Below are 21,064 nucleotides of genomic sequence, written 5' to 3'. Positions count from 1 at the left end.
TCGCGACAACCCCAAGCTTTACTTCCCCTTGCATTTCGATACTCTTCTTCCTGTGTGCCACGTCGCTGTTCTCGCGTGAACGCACGCCCATCTCACTTAACGCCTGCGGCACTTCCACTTCCGTTTCTTTCACCGTGCTACTTGCCTTCTTGATTCGGGCTCTCCTTTCTCACTTCCTCCTGAGCAATCGCCTTTGAGACGTTGCGCGTCCTTCCGGGCTCCCACACACTCTCGACGTCCCTCCTTGTTCGGAACTGCCCGTTCGCGCTGCTGCACTCCCATTGGACAATGCCGCTCCCATTGTTCGCTACTGTGCCGCGTCACGGCTTCACGCTTCCCACATTTGTGCTCCGCGTCTGTGGTTTGTCAGCTGCGCACTTGTATCGAGCGCGATTGTCCTGCCGCGCGCGCCATCCTGTCCCGTGACTCCGTTAATCTGAATGCATCGCTACCGGCGAAGTTGATTAAAATTAGGTTATAGACCCGCCGCTGTAGCTCAGCGGCTAACGGCGCTCTGCCACTGCGCACGGGGTCGCGATTTGAGTGATTTGAGTTCCAAGAAGCGTTGTTATGTTGGCGACATGTGAAAAGCGCACGGGTGCTCTGATTTAGGCGCACGTTAAGGAACCCCAGGTGGCGAAAGCAATACAGAGTCATTCACTGCGGCATCCCCTCATAACCTAGTGTACCTTTTTGGGGGACGTCGTAGGGCGCAATTTAACATTATTTAACGGATTTTACTGCCAGAAACAACATGTTGGCTAATGAGGGAAGCTGTAGTAGAAAGTCTGCGTATTAATTTGGATCACCGAGTCTTCCTTCAACGTGCACCCAACGCACGGTACACTAGCGTTCTCGCATTCTACCCCCCCCCCCCCCTCCCTCCCCCATCAGAATGTGAGCGCCAAGACCTCCGAATGGAACCGGAGACTGTCGCACTTTTTAATTCGGTAAGGATGCACACGCGATCTGTATAAGCCACGGTACCGTGCACAAGCGACCCAAATATCATTCCGCCGCACGCATGAAAGATCGCTCGCTCTCGTGTCCGGCTTTAGAGGCCTCCTCTATTACGTCCTTTCTATGCAGTCATAGACCAGTGTGACACACACGGTAGAGGCCAAAAATTAAGCGGCAATCCATACTGATGAGTTAATTACGAGTAAAAGCTCGCTCTCCTGTGCAAATCCCTCCGAACTCCTAATTAACGGAGATGCGGCGGTAGGGAACGGCTGCACTGGCCATTCAGCACATGCCAATCCTTCCAGAGATACCATAACAGCCTCGTGGAAAGAAGAAACATTCAGTGCCATTCCACTCAGTGAGGGTGGATGACCGGCGAAGCTGTGTATGTGGTGACTGACCGTTGCTCCGGTGATACGTTTCAAGTTTGCGGGATCGGGGCCACAAGGACGGTTCGCATTTCTTTCCGCCTCGCGGTGCTGCCGGGCAGCACGCTTACGCTTGGCGTCCGCGGCTTCCCGCCTTCGCCGCGCCCATTCCCTTTTCTGTTCACGCCGTCCTTCTTGGCAGGCACGCTGTTCTTCTTCAGACCGTACAACACGCGGCCTACCCATTTGCCAGTCAGAGTAGAACTGAGGAAAGCGGCCTACGTAGAGCATGACGTCAGGAAGACACTCAGATTGGTAGGCACTAGTTTGAATACGCGGGATGGCGTACACGTGTATGGTGCGAACGTAGGCGCGGGTCAAAGTAATGTATCTGTTCTTAAGAGCTTAATATCTGATACGGGTTGGATTTGGACCAAAGACATTAAACTTAGTTTTGGAAGTTGGCGGAGTGCTTGAAGCCTGCTTCACCTCCGCCGCGGGTAGGCCCGATATTGCACTATCTTCGGGAGTTCTGGTCTACGGACATCGATCCGCGGGAAACTAGCCATGTACAGCTTCGCAGTAGGAAGTACGAAAAGAGCAATAGGGAGCGCATTGCTGCCCGCATGACGCGAGCTGAGAGGAAACGTTGAGTTGAGCAGGAATGAAGAAACATCGCGCTCTATATAGGGTCACTTTCTTTTATTGCGATAGCAATTAAATGGACACTCCAAAGCGGATTTCTGCCGTCGCCGTCGCCGTGAGGTTCCGTATGATGTCAACGGCCATGAAATCGTCGCCGCGCTCCAGACGCTGTATGTGCGAGTGAAATGGCGCGAGGAAGGCGCGCTTTCACGGGCAGCGAACGCACGTCGGAGAGCAAACGCGCGTTCAGCGCCGTGCTCCCTGAAGGGCTGCAGAATTAAGCGTCTCTTTCCTCCTTTACAATCACCATATATAGAGAGCAAACGCGACTTATTCCGTCGCACGAAAGGCCGTGGGGGGTCGGGAGAGAGAGGGGGGGAGGCGACGTTTAGCTGCGTCACCAGATGCGTATTTATATAAAAACATTGCGAGGCGAGAAGGTGGGTGAGATTTTTGTCGCTGCTGAACGAGTGTCGCATTCGGATCTCGCCGAGACGGTGACGGCGTCTACAACAGTTCTGCGCGTTGCTGGTGCTGCTGCATGTCCAAGTTTACACAGCTGATAAAACTACTATCCTTACTCCGTATAGCTCTCTACTAATTTGCTATCGCATTTGATGCTTCGCGTTTCTGCTCAAACTGCGACTATTTTTTGCAATAGTTGATGTACTTGGCAACTTGCCTAACAATTAGTAACAGTACAAAGATGGGAAGGAGACTGTGGTTGGAGCCGATCTTATATGAATTCCAATGTACGACTCATCCGTTTCGTCAACCACAATGACACGAGGTTCCTTTGTAAGTTTTCTTTACCCCTATCGTCTGAGGCGCGAATATATACAAACATTTTAAAGTCATATGAGAAAATTTCTATATGTCCGCCTAACTTTATTTCAAAAAAATTGTGAAGAAATTAGCAAACTCCTTGTTTATACATCATTATTACTACTAAATACATAAGCTTTTCCTGAATACCAGGATAGTTCCGCGGTGATGATATTGTGACTCACTGCCTTTAGCAAACTTATACGTTGCCAGGGAATTCGCCATTAAGTTTCTATTATTGCGATAGCACACGCGTCAACGAACTAACCGCTCATTTCTCTTCTTTCCTTCCCTCCTCTCTCTCACTGTCATCTTTGTGTTCCCTCTTCCCATTCCCCCGGTGTAGGGTAGCCAACCGGACGTTATCCTGGTTAATCTCCCTGCCTTCTGCCTTTCTCTTATTTCCTCCTCCATTATTGCGATAGCAATTAAATGGACACTCAAAAGCAGATTTCTGCCGTCGGCGTCGCCGTCGTCGCCGTTGCCGTGAGGTTCCGTATGACGTCAATGGAGATGAAATCGTCGCCGCGCGCCGAAGGCTGTATGTGCGAGTGAAAGGGCGCGAGGGACGCGCGCTTTCACGGGGAGTGAACCCACGGCGGAGAACAAACGCGCGTTCTGCGCCGTGCTCGCTTAAGGGCTGCAGAAGTGAAACTGCGACAACTTTTTATTGCGATAGCAATTATATGGACACTCAAAAGCAGATTTCTGCCGTCGGCGTCGCCGTCGCCGTCGCCCTGAGGTTCCGTATGATGTCAACGGCGATGAAATCGTCGCCGCGCTCCAGACGCTGTATGTGCGAGTGAAATGCCGCGAGGGACGCGCGCTTTCACGGGGAGTGAACCCACGGCGGAGAACAAACGCGCCTTCTGCGCCGTGCTCGCTTAAGGGCTGCAGAAGTAGACGTCTCTTTCCTCCTTTACAATCACCATATATGTAGAGGAAACGCGCCTTCTTCCGGCACGCGAAAGGCCGTGGGGGGAGAGGGAGGGAAGGGATGCGACGTTTAGCTGCGGCACCAAGTGCCTATTTTTATCAGAGGCTCCGGCAACCGTCACCAACGCCGCACACATTTTGTGCGAACGCGGGCAAAACGCCGACGGCGTCGACAACAGTTCTGCGTGTTGCCGGTGCTACTGCATGTCCAAGTTTATACAGCTGATAAAGCTACTATCATTACTCCGTATAGCTCTCTACAATTTTGGTATCGCAATTTATGCTTCGCCTTTCAGGTGAAACTACGACAACTTTTTATTCTCTGGCTATTTGAAATTGAGGACTACAGTGCAAACGTGGCGTTCCGAACATTTTTAGTGTACTTGCCAATTTCAGTTTCTCTGTCTGAATTCCGAATCGAGTCAGTTTTTTTTTTCTTTTCTTGATTGTTTTTACTGCGATAGCAGTTATATGGACACTCCAAGCGGATTTCTGTCGTCGCCATCGCCGTCGCCGTGAGTTTCCGTATAGAGTCCAACGCCAATGAAATCATCGCCGCGCGCCGTATGCTGTATGTGCGAGCTGAAAGCGCGCGTCCCTCACGCGCTGTCGCAGGGAGTGAACGCTCGGCGGAGAGCAAATGCGTCTTCTTCCGTCGCGCGAAAGGCCGTGGGGGGACGGGAGGCAGAGAGGGGACGTGACGTTTAGCTGCGGCACCAAATGCGTATTTATATAAAAAAGTTGCGAGGCGAGAAGGTGGGTAAAATGTCCGACGCTGCTCGACGAGTGTCCCATTCTGATCTCGTCGAAAACCTCCGAGCCGCCCTCAGAGGCACCGGCGAGAGTCACCAACGCCGCGCGCGTTCGGTGCGAACGCGGGCAGAACGCCGACGGCGTCGACAGCAGTTCTGTGCGTTGCTGGTGCTGCTGCATGTCCAAGTTTATACGGCTGATAAAACTACTTCTATCTTTACTCCGTATAGCTCTCTACTAATTTGCTATCGCAATTGATGCTTCGCCTTTTGGGTGAAACTGCAACAATTTTAAGCGAAGCTGCCTTTGCGAACTCTCCCGGATTTTCCTCACCCTCGCTGCTGAGTTAGGTTGTCTTGCCTTAAAGCTCATACTTAAAATTTTTTTTAAAATGTGTTACGCGCCCCCATGGTGGGATAAAAACTTGGTACTCCAGCACAGCAGCTCGAAGCCCTAACCATTATGGTAGGGTGGCTTTTTCTTTCCTCATTACGGCACGGAAAAAACCTCAGTAGCTATTTAAAAGTAGTGAGGTTTAGGTAGACGCATAGTTAATACTGAGGCAAGTAAGCACATGCATCTACACACGCTGCGAATGTCGTGAAACGACAGGTGGCGCCACAGCAAGTCGCGCCGTGCACAGTAATAGCACTGCCGATGCGTTGATGATGCGGAGCGCTATAAAGGTCTAATTGTTCACTGCATCCCTAATTCCCTGCTCCGCTTTAATATGTAAGATATATGACGACGGTGGCTAGCAAACGCCTAATAGACGCACAGCCCGAGATGATGCCGCGGGGTTGAGTATCTATAAGGACGTTTTCCCTTGCTGCAGGCTAAGGAGGCTGTAAGGAACTGCTGAGGAAGCGTATATATATATATATATATATATATATATATATATATACTTTAATTGTGAAAGCTTGCGCTTAGGCATAATACAAAGCATATCAAAAATACACGAACAGACTTGAATCATGCAAAAAATCTAGAAGTGAACGATGATACGGTCCATGAATCCAACGTTTAAGGTCGGGTGGGCGGCCAGGCCGAAGGAAGGCCTGTTGCCCGTAGGTGAGGTGGCGAAGACGGCTTAAGTGAAGTCCTGGGCACGTCCATAACAGGTGTGTCACTGTCACATTTTGAATCGTAGTGTCGCAAAATGGGCACAATGTATCATAGGGACCGTGGTACTGTTAGATGAAGCAAAGCCTCGCTGCCACATTCATGTAAACGCGGCTTATGTTTACAACGCAAAAATGTTTGTTGTGCGCATCCACCAATCGTGGAGCATATGTATCGACAGGACGGCAAGCAAACGCTGAGCAGACGAAACGGCGCGGATGAACGCATTTTAGAGGGCATTTTTTCGGCCTTCCTATTGGCTAAGGAGTCATGCAGGCTCCACAGTGTTGTAAGCATGTAGTGAGATAGAAAAACTTGGAGTACACTTAAGCTTCGCCTTAAAAATGGAGCGCAATAGCGTTATTGCACGCCGTTGACGCCGACACCGGCACCGTATTTTCTACGACCTGGGACCCGATGAAAATTTAGAAAGGCTTCGTTTTGAACATTCCCCTCAATGTTGCCTAGAGCCAAAGTACAGCGAAACACCATCAGAATTGGAGGACGCTTAAGCTTCGCCTTTAAGAGTGGAACGTGATAGCATTCAAAGATCCCTGGCTGCTTATCGGGCTTTTTTGTCGTATATTCAAATGACAATGCTACGCTATCACGTCCGCAGGTTGTAGTTAAATCGTACTTTACGATTTTTCTGACGAACTTTACTTTGCGAAATTAAATTTTTGTTCCCTAACGCCTTGAGCCACGCGAAGGCCCGGTCGGGGTAGTTCGGGACGATGTGGTTCGGCATGATTATTTTCGCCAGACGCTGATGCTTACGCCGACGCCGGATTTTCTGCGACATGGGGCATAGGCGGAAAAAGCGGAGTTGCGGCTGCCGGCCGTGTTTAGGCAAACGTACGTGCAGCCGCTGTCAACATGCGTCGCCAAGAGCGTCTTTAACGTACACTATGCAGCTCTCAAGACTGGCTATTTAATTAGTCTACCGCGACGAGTATGGAAAAGGAAGCCAAGCTTCATTTCAAGATTACCCGCCGTGGTTGCTCAGTGGCTATGGTGTTGGGCTGCTGAGCACGAGGTCGCGGGATTGAAACCCGGCCACGGCGGCCGCATTTCGATGGGGGCGAAATGCGAAAACACCCGTGTACATAGATTTAGGTGCACGTTAAAGAACCCCAGGTGGTCCAAATTTCCGGAGTCCCCCACTACGGCGTGCCTAATAATCAGAACTGGTTTTGGCACGTAAAACCCCATAATTTTTTTTTTCATTTCAAGATTTTAATCTTCAAATAAATTACCTTTTAGTCGTCTGCTGCCAGTCAAACTTCGTGAAAGCGTTCCTCGCAAGCATATAAAGATTAGGCTACAATCAATTCAACCTGTAAATTGATGTCAACAGTCCTTTAAATTAGGCAACTGAAAACACAAGTATACTAGGTCTTATTAAAATGGGGCATAAAATACGCTACTCGGCGTTAAATCGGACTTATTTTAATATTTTCCGTGTTTCGGCAAATGCGAAACCGTAGCTCGTTGACGTCACGCTGATTCAATATTGGCGGGCACAGAAGTGTTGATTTGACGTGCGACCGCTACCGTAGTGTCCCATAGACTCTATATACGGTGCTTTACTGCGGCTTTGCGTCTGCACGCCCTGCGTCAGTTGTCCGCTCGCCAAATTCGCACGGTGCTTATTTTTCAGAAATAGCAGGAACTTGCCGTATCGTACCTTCAACTTAAATTTACCCAGTTTGTCCGCACCACTGTCGTGTCTACTACTAGCGTTTTTTTTTTTTTTTGAAAGGAAGAATTGGCATCCACCCGTACGTAGCACGAGGCTACAGGTTTCTCAGAAACAAAGTGTCGTAGTTGAGGAAAAATTCTTCCTGCTCCGGGATTCGAACTCGGGACCAACGCCTTACCTGGGTCGAATCCCTAGACAAACACTGGGATTCGAGGCGAACCACCTCCAACGAGAAGTTAGCGGCTCTCGGGATCCACAGCACCTTCGCTGAGCTGTCAGACACGGTTATGGCTTCGCGAAAAGCCAGACTACAGAACACGGCAGCGGGCAGAGCCATCCTCCACCGGACCGGAACGGCAACGGAGCTTCGTGCCCTCGATGGGCAACGATCACTCCCGCCCGAGGTCAGAAGCAAGATCAAGGCGAACGCCATACCAAAGCACATGAGTCATGAACTCCACGAAGGACGACGCAAGGCGCGGGTAGACAGCGCCGACAATTCAAGGGTGGCCCGTACGTAACGTACGTGGACGTGGCGGCGTACCCTGCAGGGGGCCTCTTCGCGGTAGCCGCCGTGAACGGGAGAGACAACTCCTTAACCCTCGCGGCCTCCGTCAGGGCAGAGACCCCAGCTGCGGCTGAGACCATAGCCGCGGCGCTAGTAATAAAGCACCATGACAGGGTGGGCAGGGAAGTTCATGTCGTTACCGACTCGCAACAGGCCTGCCGTAACTTTACCAACGGACGAACACCGATGCTGGCGGCTCAGATTCTAGGCCCGAGGCTGCAAGAATCCCATCAAATCACGTGGACGCCAGGCCACGCGGGACTGGAGGGGAACGAAAGGGCGAACGCCTTAGCTCGAGCGCTAATCAACCGAGCGGGGCAAAACCAATCGTCTCATCAATGCCCACCCTTTACCTTCGTGCCCCTGCCATCAAATTACTGCGACCGACTCGAGATACAGTGACTCAACCGCACGATTTATCCTCCCACTCACAAAAAGCTCAGCACTGAAGAGGCAATAGCCCTCAGACTTATCCAAACAAACACATTCCCAAACCTACACAGATACAGCAAAATATACCCACAAACATATCGCGGAATCTGCCCCTGGCGCGGCGACACACGCCCTACACTCTTTCACATCTCGTGGGGGTGCGTGGGCAAACCTCAACCTTTAAAGACGCCTGACACGTCATTTGAGCGGTGGGAGGTACAGCTAACCGGCGATACCCTGGCGGGACATGAAGCTCTCGTCCAGCAAGTACGTCGAGCAGCCATGGCCAGTGAAGTCCTGGAATGAGGACACCACCCACTCGTCCTCAAGATCAACGACCTCGATGGTCTAAATAAATTTTTTTCCCTCTCTCTCGCTCGAGGCCAAGAACGCTTCGCTTTAAATATGAGCAGAAGCAAGTTGGAAACTGCCATAGGAAGGAACACAATGCCGGCGCACACCCTCAAGGAAAGAGAGTGGATGAACAAGAACTGTGTATAAGAAGAAAGAAAGGATGCCGTCGTAAAATAATGTATTTTTTGTGAGTTCGAATTTTTAAAAATGTTGTCATATCTGCTATAATATTTAGGTGATAACCATAAAATCTGTGATATTAGAGGAAGTGTCGATTTAGGCAATAAGGTTGTAAACTTGTCCTGTCTTTTATGTACGCAACTTCCTTTCTGTATGAAATAGTAATGCATTTTGTGGAATAGGAAATACATAGACAGATTTTAGCGCTTTCAGACTTGCAATGTGTAAGTCGGTTACATATCTATCTAAAGCAAATTTATAGCGTTATAAAACCTTGTGGTCATAGCTCGTTGGCCAAAGACTAGTGCTGTTTTTTTTTCGAGGTAGGCTAAATTGTCATATTTCCTATACTATTTAGGTGGTAACTATAAAACCGGTGATACTAAATAAAGAAAACTTGTTTCAGAGAATAAGGTTGTAAACTTGTCCTCTCATTTATCTACGCAACTTCCTTTCCGCATGAATTAGTAATGTATTTTGTGGTTTACGGAACACATGAACAGAGTTTAACAGTTTCAGACTTGCCATGTGTAAGTACGTTAGATATCTATCTAAAGCAAATACATAGCTTTATATAAACTTATGGTCGTAGCTCATTGGCCAAAGGCTTGTGCTATTTTTTTTTCGAGGCAGGCTATAGTATGTTGCAGAGTTGTTCGTTGTTTTACCTGCTGACATTTACCTATATATGTTTCACGTGAATATGTATCTAAACTTCCCGCTCATGCTTGGCCTTTTCTTTTTTCCTTTTTCAGAACCGTTGTTCGACGTCACGTGCTGTATCCAGGAGGAGAGAGAGGGTCCGTCGAGCCGCGTATACAGCTTTTTCTACCTGTCCTCCTGCGTCGATGATTGTAATAAAGCGTTCTGTTCCGTAAATCAATAACGTACGCTGCACACGCCAGGAAACGGAAATGTCCCGAAGCAATTGGCCGTATACTGGCACATGCTAAGCCCACATCACGTATATGAGCACCGCTTTTTTTTTTTTTCGGGCGACACGCTGTCCCAAATCGAACGGGATATTCGCGTGGAGTGGTGCGGAAATACTTTGAGTCTAGAGACATTTTTGCGTTGAAGAGGAAATCGAATCAGGGAAGAGCCCACTGAATGAAATGGAATGAACATTTCGTTACTTTTATGAAGTTAGAAAACTCAGCCCCTTTTACCACGCTTTAATTTTAATTCCCACATACAATTCCGAAAGGAACAGAAAGTTGCCCGAAATAAATCTTTTTCGAGAGAGATTTACAAAAATAAGCGTCAAAGAACAGTTCTAAACCTGATCATTAGACAAAGTGCTTGTTGTGGCTACGGTTGAACGGTTAGAAGACGACTATATGTGAGTCTATCGAATAAGGCCAACCTAATACACTTGTCCCACTGGTAAACTTGTAGGTAAAGACATTCCGTAGATGAAATGATATTAGCATCCTCAAGATGCTACATTTCCAAATATTATGGTATTAGCGTAATGGTGATAACAATTCGCCAGTGAGTTTGCGAATGTTTGCGAGTTTGCGAACCAGCTATTTGCCAATGATTGCGAATCAGTAAGCACTTTTTTTCACAAAAATACTTCGAGAAGTTTTTGGCAATAGGATAAACTGCCGAATCATGTTTGGATAAGTAAATGAATTATACTTGTTGATACCTAGTCCAGACAAGACTCGAGCTAGGTACGAGTGTAATAAGTGGCCAACAAACAAAACAAACAAAACAGAGATGTTCCCGGCTGACATGCGGGAACATGGATTACGGATGAACGCGTGGAGACGCTGTATGTCGATGATTAGATAAAAGGAATGGCAAGTTCGTATTAAAAATAAACAACTGCCTAAATATTCAAAATTTTTCATCCGCATATTGTGTTCATTTTGCTGCTATACTCTATTTGCTTCATGGCACTATTCGCTGTAGCGTACCAATTAAATTGTGAAACACATTCGAATGCCCTATGTTGTTTTCGTATCATGACAGCGAATATTTTCTTGTATCATCAACTAATGACCACAGATTTGAATGCATTTCATGCGAATGACACTTAATTACTCCCGTGTGACAGCGTATAAGATTGATATTTTGACTCTGGCGTGTGGCATTTCATTTTCTTCGCATCTTTGCTAAATTCACCGATTGAGCGCGCAAGACAACATACGTCACTGCTGGCGTCTTTGCAAGAAATTCGAATATGTAAAGGCCAAGATCGGTCACGTGGTATACACAGAGGTAAAGAGAGAGAGAGAAAGAAAGCAGAGAGGAAAGGCAGGGAGGTCAACCAGACGAACGTCCGGTTTGCTACCCTACACAAGGGTAAGGGAAAGGGTGAATAAAAAGAGGAAAAGTGGAAGAGAGTGTAAAATTGCAGTATGTAATGTTTTTAGCGGCCAGTCGTGTTTAGAACAAGAGGCACGTCCTTAAGGATATGAAACATTTCTTGCGTTGCGAGAGAAAAAAATTCCGCCATTTTACTCGATTGCGCTGCACAGCTAACGGATGTCTCTCCCAAGTTCAGAACATGTAGCTACATATTAATACTGATGTTACATAAGTTGCCGTTCGTTTCCAACGGGCGCGCGCATCTTACCATCCCACGATGAAGGACAAATACAGAAGCGATTTAGCGGTAAATGCGGAAGAAACGCGTTACCATTACGGCGCAACTCTTTGAGGTTCCGGATCCATGATTTAATCCGCGTTCACCATATTGCAAAGCGTCCTTCGGGAGCTCACTGTACACACGTTGTGCTCCTTCGATAAAGTACAACTGACGGTGGTCTGGTCAGGATCGCCGAAATTTGCACTGTATTTCAATTTAGACGACAGATTCGGACCACAGATCTATAGACCACAACTAATTTCCCCTATGCTTTCCTTTGGCTTCACTGCCTGTTGGCTTTATATGACTCGCCTTGGTCGCTTAGTGGCTTTGGCGATACGCTGCTAAGCTCGAGGTCGCGGGATCGAATCCCGGCCGCAGCGGCCGCATTTCGATGGGCGCGTAATGCAAAAACGCCCGTGCGCCAAAGCATTATGTGCACGTTAAAGAACCCCAGGTGGTCTAAATGAATCCGGAGTCCTCAACTACGGCGTGCCTAACAATCAGATCGTGGTTTTGGTACGTCAAACTCCAGATATATACTTTTTAAACTTAATTATATATAGATATGAATAATTCTACCACGTGGCCGGCGTCCCGCACTTCAGAAACATACACTTGTTGCCACTTTGACAACGCACAAAAAAAAACGACATATTGCCCTCGATGACAGGCATAATGGCACGCATAACAACCGTGATATGACGCGATGATGGCACGATTCCGCCTGGAAAGGGATATGTTTCAGGAATGAGCGTCTGCTTCTTGTTCTTCTTCTTCTTCAAAAAAAAAAAAAAAAACTCTCTTCTCACTAAATTACGTGTCACTTTTGCCTGTGCTGCGCATATTTCAAAGGCGAAGTGGCTGGCGCTGGGGGTCACGTAACGAGCGCCGAGCAAATAGCACCTGCTCAAATTAGCGCAACCCCCCAATCCATCCCATTGATGAGTTCGAGTGAAGTTCGTTCCCGAAGGGAAAATAGCTTGGTAAGGAAAAATTTCGCGGTTTATGCCGCGAACCCTTCTCCGCCTTCACAGTGCCTCCAGGTCGACCGAACTTTGCCCCCTCCTAAATTTTTTTTCCCCATCGTTCTCCTCTTCATGGTCTCCATATTTTTAGTCTCAGAAAGCTTCACGAAGGGATTCCCGGGAACCCTTGCACAGCAACATATTTTGAATCCCTCAGCATTTTCTGCGCCTTTCTTTTTTTTTTTTGACGCTGCGGGTTACCGGCGGATAAAGCATGAAAAGATGCGAGCGAATTTCCTAGAGCACAAAGCGGTTTAGAGGATTTGGTTTTCAATTTTTCTGTATTTCCCTTTTCTGCTACGCCTGCGTTGAGCTTTGTTCCTGGATTGGCTCGGCTATACGGAACGCTTGATGCGCTGAAAACGGATGCGTCTGCAAACGCAAGAGGCAATTTTCTTTCGCGGAAAACGCGTACCTCTCGTCTATATAAGGGTCTTGGAACCCTAGAGGACCGCTTATAGTATCTGTGTTGCAGAAGAACGCGCCGCGTATCTGCAGTTCTCTTGGTTCGCGTTACGAGCTCGTAATGCATGTAGTCACTTGCCGTGGCGGCCCGACGCGCGCGCTTTATATAATATAGCCCCAACTTGTACGAAAATGCGAAGGCACGGTCGTTTGATGCTAAAGTGTATACCTGAAACAGCGCGGCGTGGCTCACTTCAGTTTCCCAGAGCGGTGCTCAACTATACGCGGTGATGAAGCTTTGCGAAATTTGAGTCAGTTGCGCCTGCGATGCTCGGCATTTTTATTCGCCATTTTCATTACTCCTTTTTTTTCTTCTTTATCTAAGGTGGAGGAGAGCGAAGAGAGGAGGATCCGTGACGTGGCTGGCGCCTAAAGCATCCAAAATGGCGTTAGTTGATATTGCGAAGCATTCCGCTTCGCTTCTGCGCGAAGTGGTTGAGCTTGCCACGAAACCGCGCCTAAATGAAAGCTTGAACGTCTAGCTTATGCGCCTTCTTGCATGAACTTGAGCAGACATAGAGCTGTATTGCTTTTTTGAATAAAATGGGTAAGGAGAAAGTTTGACGATGACTGGCGAGGTTAGCTTTGCGACAGGCTTGTTATGATACACCACGTGTCAAAGACAGTACGGAGTGAAAGACATTGAGAAAAACGCACGCGCACAGGCGCAAGTGTGCGCACGCGCTTCCGTATTCTGCGGGAGTGCTTCAAGCACATTAGTAGCGCTCACTGCAAGGGCAGGACACCAGCCACCGTTCAAGAATGTCACGCAGCTGAAGGCGCGTGTCCCAACGCTTGGTCTAGAGCGCTCTGTAATTCCGCACCTCTAGCTGTAAAGCGTTGGCAGATCTAAACCACATGGTGCAAGCTCTCGACAAGAGAGCAAGTGGTGCACGAGAGTGTCCTGGGACAAATGAAAAAGTAGTGTGTCGTCACGTTCTTACATTGTCACATGGTTAGCCTAACGCCGAAGATGCAGCGCTCAGATGAGGTCATACGGTACGGGTGACTGAGCCGGCAAACGATAACTCGGCCCCTTCGCGAAACGTTCCGTATAAGTGGGACAAGATAGCCGCCTGGCGACAGGAAGTGCGCCTTATCGGCGCACTGGGATGGTAGGCTGTTAACGGTATTTCTGACCGGCAGCGCGAGGAAATTTTTATCCGGAAGAAAAAAAAAATGTGTGTATGTCACCGGGCCGTTAGTCGCACTGCATTGTTGAGAATTTGATTTTATGTCCCACGATTTGTCTTGCGTAATATTTTTTTTCTTCGTTGCATTTTATGTTAATTATTTTTGCGCGTGCTTGAGCTTAAAATCCTGTTTCAGCATCTAATAAAAATAAGTTGCGCGTCAAAAGCTGTGTTTTTGTCTTTTTTTTTCCTTTCTCTCACGTCTCTCTCTTACAGTGCAGGTCAGAACTACATCTCCGTGAATCAGCCAAGGCAACGATCCTACTGCTCATTTGAATGAGATAATTAAAAAAAATACATTTTGGGGAATTGGGGCAAACCATTTAATCTCAATTAAATGGTTTGTACATTCATTAATCAAGTATCTCATTGTGTTTGTTGTTATTGAGGTCAGAGAATTTGCAAAATATGTTCAGCGGATGGTGCAAAAAAAAAAAAAAAAACAGCCGCTCGACTTTGGCGTTACAGTGCCGCATTATCGAGCATGCTACGTCAAGCAATAACATACCGATCACGGGCAGTATTTCTTAACTTACCAGTATATTTTAATACTCAACGTTTCGATTCGGTTCAGGTATTGTTCACTGACGACCATTTGAAAACATTCCGCGTCTTGGCCAGTATCCCGTAGTAGTTATAAGCGCCATGCGCAAGGAGAAAGAGAGAGAAGCGCTTTCTGGGGCTCGGAACCGGGATTTCCGCACGGAGCTATGTGATTCTGGCGCCTATTATTTGAAATTTGGAATCGTATAATATCACATAGAATGTGACGTACACGAAACAAGCAAAAGTCTTTCTGGTTCGACCACACTCATGCGTACGTCTAGCATACCTGTCAACATTTGGGATTTTATCCGAAAATGAACGATCTTTGGGAGCCTGTTTGCGATTGTAGTATTTACACGAAGAGTGTTGCGACCATTTATTTTTTTTTTTTCAATTGCCGGCAATACTTATTGCGAAAGAACGGAAATACAGTCGCTGACCGGTTTTTCACCTAGCGATTATTGTTAGAGATTGATTATACGGGAAATCCCCAGGCGGCAGCGACACCAAGATTTGGGACAAATGTCTAACGGTAACCGATAATTTGGCCACCCGTTGAGGTAATATTTCGCAAATTAACTTCATAGACGCATCTGCTTGTGGCTCCCGTGATAGGGCATAGTGCCTCTTTACAGCGCCCCTACAGAACTAAGTCTGCGAATACTTACTGGAACAGTAGACGTCTTGAGTATTCAAACATCTTTTCGGCGTTCTTCGTCACACATTAGAATTGACGTGTTTGCTTCGACTTCGATGTATTGCAAATGCCAAGCTTAGCAGCAAGTTCACTCTAGCCAGTTTCACGGAAATGCAGAACACATCGGGATGCTATACTTAAACGATGAATGAACGCGGGTAACTGAGCAAGCTGAAGGGAGATCAGCGCCAAGTATGGCAAGTACACGTCAGGTGGCCTCAAGAACAGAGAAACAGAGTAAGTTCCTATCACTTTAGCAGCATGTTACACAGTTTTGTTCCGTGAAACATCGAGACAGCGTTTTCAGAAAGGGGTAGTTGGATTTGTTAATCATCCCAAGTACAATCAGTTGCTCACGTCAGTATTTCAGCTTTCACAAGGTGGGTCGCATTTAGTACGAGCAACAAAGTAAAACTGAAACGTCTACTTGCCGTCTCTGAAAACAGTGACAATTTTGGCGAGAAGAATGCCCGACAATATACGACGAAAGATCGGGCGCGTCCTCGACAAAAGAAACAGAAAGACACTTCACTCTTTAACGGTCAAATGCAGCTGCACTTCAATTGCGGCGACAACCGTCCCGGGCCCCCGCTTTTTCTAAATGGACCGCCTGTGCAGGAAGGATAAAAAAAAAACGTAGTCTCTACTGCTCAGGCACTCAGTAGAGCGAAAGGTACGGTACCATGCGATGCTACGTGCGTAGCATCGGAAAGGAATGGCTGGTTCGCCTGATGGAACCTGTTGGAAGCTATTGGAAACTTGTTGGATGTGGAGGGGGGGGGGGGGGGTTGTTGGTACGAACGATCGGTGCGTTGTGTCGCACGCGGAATCTGCCATGAGTATTTCATATTTTTTTCTCACGTCTGTTCTATAGCAAAGAAGACGCTACAGTGTAGACCAGACCAGGCACAGAAAAAAAGGAAGAGAAACACGGCAAATTTAGGTATTTCCGTTTTTGCTTCTATGTTGTGAATTTCAAGGTTGTCAAGACTCGTACGAAACTTTGAGAATTTCGCTAAGCAAGTGACTTTTAACGCGTAGACATTCTATGGCAAGTACCCGAGCAGAAGCTGTCTGTCACACTAAAAGTGGAATGCATTGCATCTGCAAAAAATGCGTAATTTGCAACCTTTCAACATTTAATCGTTATAATCGTGTAAATGTAGATGATTGGAAGCTTTATAAGCAATAAAGCACGATTGAAAAAAAAAAGAATAAGAAAAGTTGATCAGAGAGAAACCGTACTCGTCAGGCCGCCTTGAAGCTTACTTTTCCGCATCACGGCAACGTGTGCAGACAAGCCTGCTGTGAGGTTGCTGAGTAGAAAAATAAGAATAACTGATAGGTATATGTAATAATAGTTTAATAATAATAACAAATATTTGGTGGCGTTAAAAATACGGCGACGTCACTGTCGCCGTGTCAAATTCGTAACAAAAATGGAAAATAAAATAAATAATTACAAAAAAAAATGCTGGCTCCCCCGTAATAGAGAGTAGATGTAAGCATGAAATGACTACCATATTCTGCTGCCTGTGGTGCCGCCACCTTCAACCGCTTTTCTTCTTCCAACAGTGCAGCGCGCTCAGCGTCTGTCGCTACTTTTTCTTCTTGTCGCGGATGGCTCACGACTCACGGACCGGTGGCGTTCAAAAGAACGCAGGTAACCTCTCTATCTGCCTTTGAACGTCGCTATTGGGAATGACAAATAAAACTTCAGCGTACTAGAAGTTACAGCTTGAGTGATATTGTGAACAAACGTTAGGAATAAATCTGAAGGAATATTTTTTGTAACTTGTTTGGGAAGTATTTAGCGTATGTAATGCGGCCGTATACAACGAGTTGGGGGTCAGAGGCCGCATTTTCTTAAGTTTTCACTGGTTGCCCGGATGATCTCGTTTTGTTCTCGCAACGACGCGCGGATGTTCTCGTTTGAGCACCCGAATGTTCTCGTTTGAGTGTCCGGATAATGGCTCTGGCTTTTGGCTCAAGGTCACTTGAAGGTCGCCGCACAACGGGAGGTAAAAGCATTTCATGCTTAAAACAGCTGTGGTAAAACCGTTTGTGACGGCATTCCGGCTCAGTTGATACAATCGCTTTGAAGGGCCCTTGCAGCTTTCTGCAAACTCATCTCCACGCCCTTGAGTACACTGATCTCATTTCTTTTGCACCGGAAAAGCAATGGGTAGACATGCATAAGCTAGGAAAAGCAAGTTAGCAAAAGCGAAGTAACAACAGCCGAGCCAAAGAACGCTCACGCATTAGTATACAATTTTCAAAACTTCTATAGCATTTTTTATGAGACAAGATGGTGTGACGTCCACGGAGGCGTGCTAAACTTGAAGTAAGCTTCCACGATAGCACCGAGTGCGTGCTTGCGTGTGTACGTATGTGCGTGTGTGTGTGTGTGCGCGCGCGCGTTCCCGCAGGCGTAGTCAGATTTTTTTGGGCTTCTGCCCCTTCGCAACCAGAAGCTCGAGGGAATACATGCACGAACATTCGCAGTACGCTTCTGCACACCACGCTGTTCGATTTGCGGTTACGATACCGAGAATTTGAACAAACGAAATCAGCCACTCCATTTAAGCTGAACGCGCGGGTCTGAAAGTAGAAAAGTGCAAGAAAGTCTCTGGGACATCGAGAGGCGTCGGACCCCGCAACGCGAGAACGTAATTTGCATCCGAGAGGCGTTTCCGATAGCGTGCAAGACCTTGAGGCATGCGTGGCACGTTCGCATGCACTGGCGAATGCGGAAATGCAGTTGCCTTTGCAAGTGAATCGCCAGCGCAGGTGCAGGACGCGTAACGCGGACCGATTCCGCGGGAGCCTGCATTCAGCGTCAACCCAAGAAAATCCGTTGCAACTTGGCCCACGGAGCCGCACTGCGTCTGGCATCCGCTGGCATCTGCGCTCCAAAACCAAGTTCCCGAGAGACGCCGATAGTCAGTGAAGCTCGTCTTGGCCGCGACGCCAAGGATATGAGCGAGCGTAATTTGGCCAGCGGATTTATACGAACGGACTCGCTAGTTGGACAGCGGTGTCACTGGATTTTTACACTGTCACCGACTACAGACACGTGTTATGTTGGGGCTTGAAACATATTTCCAATCGTTAGTGTCCTCGCCCGCATCCCTCTAGGTGTATCGAGGTACAGAGTATTGATAGTTGTCCTTACTGGCTTAGAACAAAAAAAAAGCTTTATTGCGATAGCAATCATGTACGAACGCCCGAAGCACACTGGTGTCGGTGCCGTCGGGCTGTCCCACTAGATAATCAAGATTTCAAATGCTATTTTCAGTTTTTCGGGATGAACAGTTTATGTACGGTACATCTGAAGTTGACATTGAGCCGCAAACTACGATACATGAAAAATAAATCCCACAGCGCTTCGTTTTATTTGTTTTTGTAAGTCTACGGGGATGTCTGCTACGAATTACAATAATGTTCCGAACTTCTAATAACGCAACCATACATGGAAACCCAACACTATTTCATCCTCATCCTCATCATCATCAGCCCATATTTATGTCCACTGCAGGACGAAGGCTTCTCCCCGCGATCTTCAATTACCACTGTCTTGCGCTCGTTGATTTCAGCTTACGCCTGCACATTTCCTAACTTCATCACCGCACCTAGTTTTCTGGCGTTCTCGACTGCGCTTCCCTTCTCTTGGTGTCCATTCTGTAACTCCAATGGTACACCGGTTATACATCCTACGCGTTACATGACCTGCCCAGCTCCATTTCTTCCTTTTAATGTCGATTGGAATATCGGCTCTCCCGTTTGTTCTCTGATCCTCACCGCTCTCTTCGTCTCTCTTAACGTTAGGCCTAACATTTTTCGTTCCATCGCTCTTTGTGCAGTCCTTAACTTGTTCTCGAGCTTCTTTGTTAACCTCCAACTTTCTGCGCCATATGTTAACACTGGTAGAATGCAATGATTGTACACTTTTCTTTTCAGTGACAGTGGTAAGCTCCCAGCCAGGATTTGGCAATGCCTACAGTATGCACTCCAACCCAATTTTACTCGTCTGTAAATTTCCTTCTCATGATCAGGGTCCCCTGTGATTAATTGACCTAGATAAAGATACTCCTTTGCAGACTCTAGAGGCTGACTAGCGATCCTGAATTATTGTTTCCTTGCCAGTCTATTAAACATTATCTTTGTCTTCTGCATATTATTCTTCAACCCCACTCTTCGACTTTCTCGATTAAGGTTCTCAATCATTTGCTGTAATTCGTCCTTATTGCTGCTGAATAGGACAATGTCATCTGCAAACCGAAGGTTGCTGAGATATTCGCCGTTGATCCGCACTCCTAAGCCTTCCCAGTCCAAGTTTTTCTAATCATGCAGTGAATAGCATTGGAGAGATGTGCCTCCTTGCCTGACCCCTTTCTTGATTGGTATCTTACTACTTTTCTTGCGGAGAACCAAGGATGCTGTGCAATCCTTGTAGATATTTGCCAAGATATTCACGTATGCCTCCTGTACTCCTTGAATACGCAATGCCTCTATGACTGCTGGTAGTCTCAGCTGAATCAAATGCATTTTCATAATATATGAAAGCCATATAGAGAGGTTGATTATACTCCGCAGATTTCTCGATTATCTGATTGATGACATGAATATGATCCATCGTAAAGTATCCCTTCCTGAAGCCAGCCTGTTCTCTTTGTTTACTGAAGTCAAGAATTGCCCTTATTCTACTGGAAATTGTCTTGGTGAATATTTTATACAATACTGAAAGCAAGTTAATAGGTCTATAAGTCTTCAATTATTTAACGTCTCCCTTCTGATGGATGAGTATAATGTTGGCGTTCTTCCAGCTCTCTGGTACACTTGAAGTCGTGAGGCATTGCATATAAAGGGCCGCAAGCTTTTCAAGCATGATATCAAGTCCATGAGCGAAAACACGTCGACGACATGAAATGCACAAAAACTGTCATCTTCAATGGCTCATACCCACGTGAGCACTCAAAGGCAAGCAAGACGGATGATAAAGATGGATGATAAAGCGAATTAAGATGGATGATAAAGCGAATTAGGTAGATGACAAAGCATAATAACATGGATGATTAAGCGACTTAAGAGGCATGACTAAGCGAATTAAGTGGATGGCTCAGGCGAGTTAAAGGCAATATAATTAAGATAGATGACTAAGCCATTTAAGAGGATGACTAAGCGAATTGGAATTGGGGGTGTGTACGTCATGTGTCCGTCTTTAATGTATCGACACTTGGGCTTTCAGGCTTTTAGTCCTCTTAGGGATAACATAAGAGATCCTGTGAAGCTTTATTAGACATGTCCGTGTTTTACAGCGTTACAAACGTAGCACGTCACTTTTATGGTTTCATTAGTAAACTGTATAATTGAAATATTTGTTCTAGATTTTAAAGTTTTCGGCTAACGGCGTTCCTCATCAAGCTTCATCAATATAGAGTGGTTGGCCCGGTAAGGTTCTGATCGTGAGTGCGATTGCCGTGTTTATTTGCGTGGATAACGCATGCGCATGCCTGCATTGCGCTGCACTCCCCACATGCCGATTCAACTTATTGTGAAATTTATTATACGGTTCTTCTTTCTTTTCTACAGTTCGTTTTTTTTTCAGGGGTTTTGTTTCTGTAGTCCTATCTTCCTCTTACTTATCGCACCCTACAGTAATAGACCAAGATGTTATAACATTTA

The 21,064-nt window shown here is 46.8% G+C and overlaps 1 non-coding gene across 1 annotated transcript; it reads left to right on the top strand.

The window, feature by feature from the left end:
- Positions 1-1,694: 1,694 nt before the first annotated feature.
- Positions 1,695-1,876, top strand: LOC119434200 (U2 spliceosomal RNA). The gene has a single exon (XR_005188582.1). It is a non-coding gene; the product is annotated as a U2 spliceosomal RNA (small nuclear RNA).
- Positions 1,877-21,064: the final 19,188 nt, after the last annotated feature.

The sequence above is a fragment of the Dermacentor silvarum genome, chromosome 11, assembly GCF_013339745.2.
Source record: "Dermacentor silvarum isolate Dsil-2018 chromosome 11, BIME_Dsil_1.4, whole genome shotgun sequence".
Taxonomy (NCBI): domain Eukaryota; kingdom Metazoa; phylum Arthropoda; class Arachnida; order Ixodida; family Ixodidae; genus Dermacentor; species Dermacentor silvarum.
This window is presented reverse-complemented; position numbering and strand designations above follow the sequence as displayed.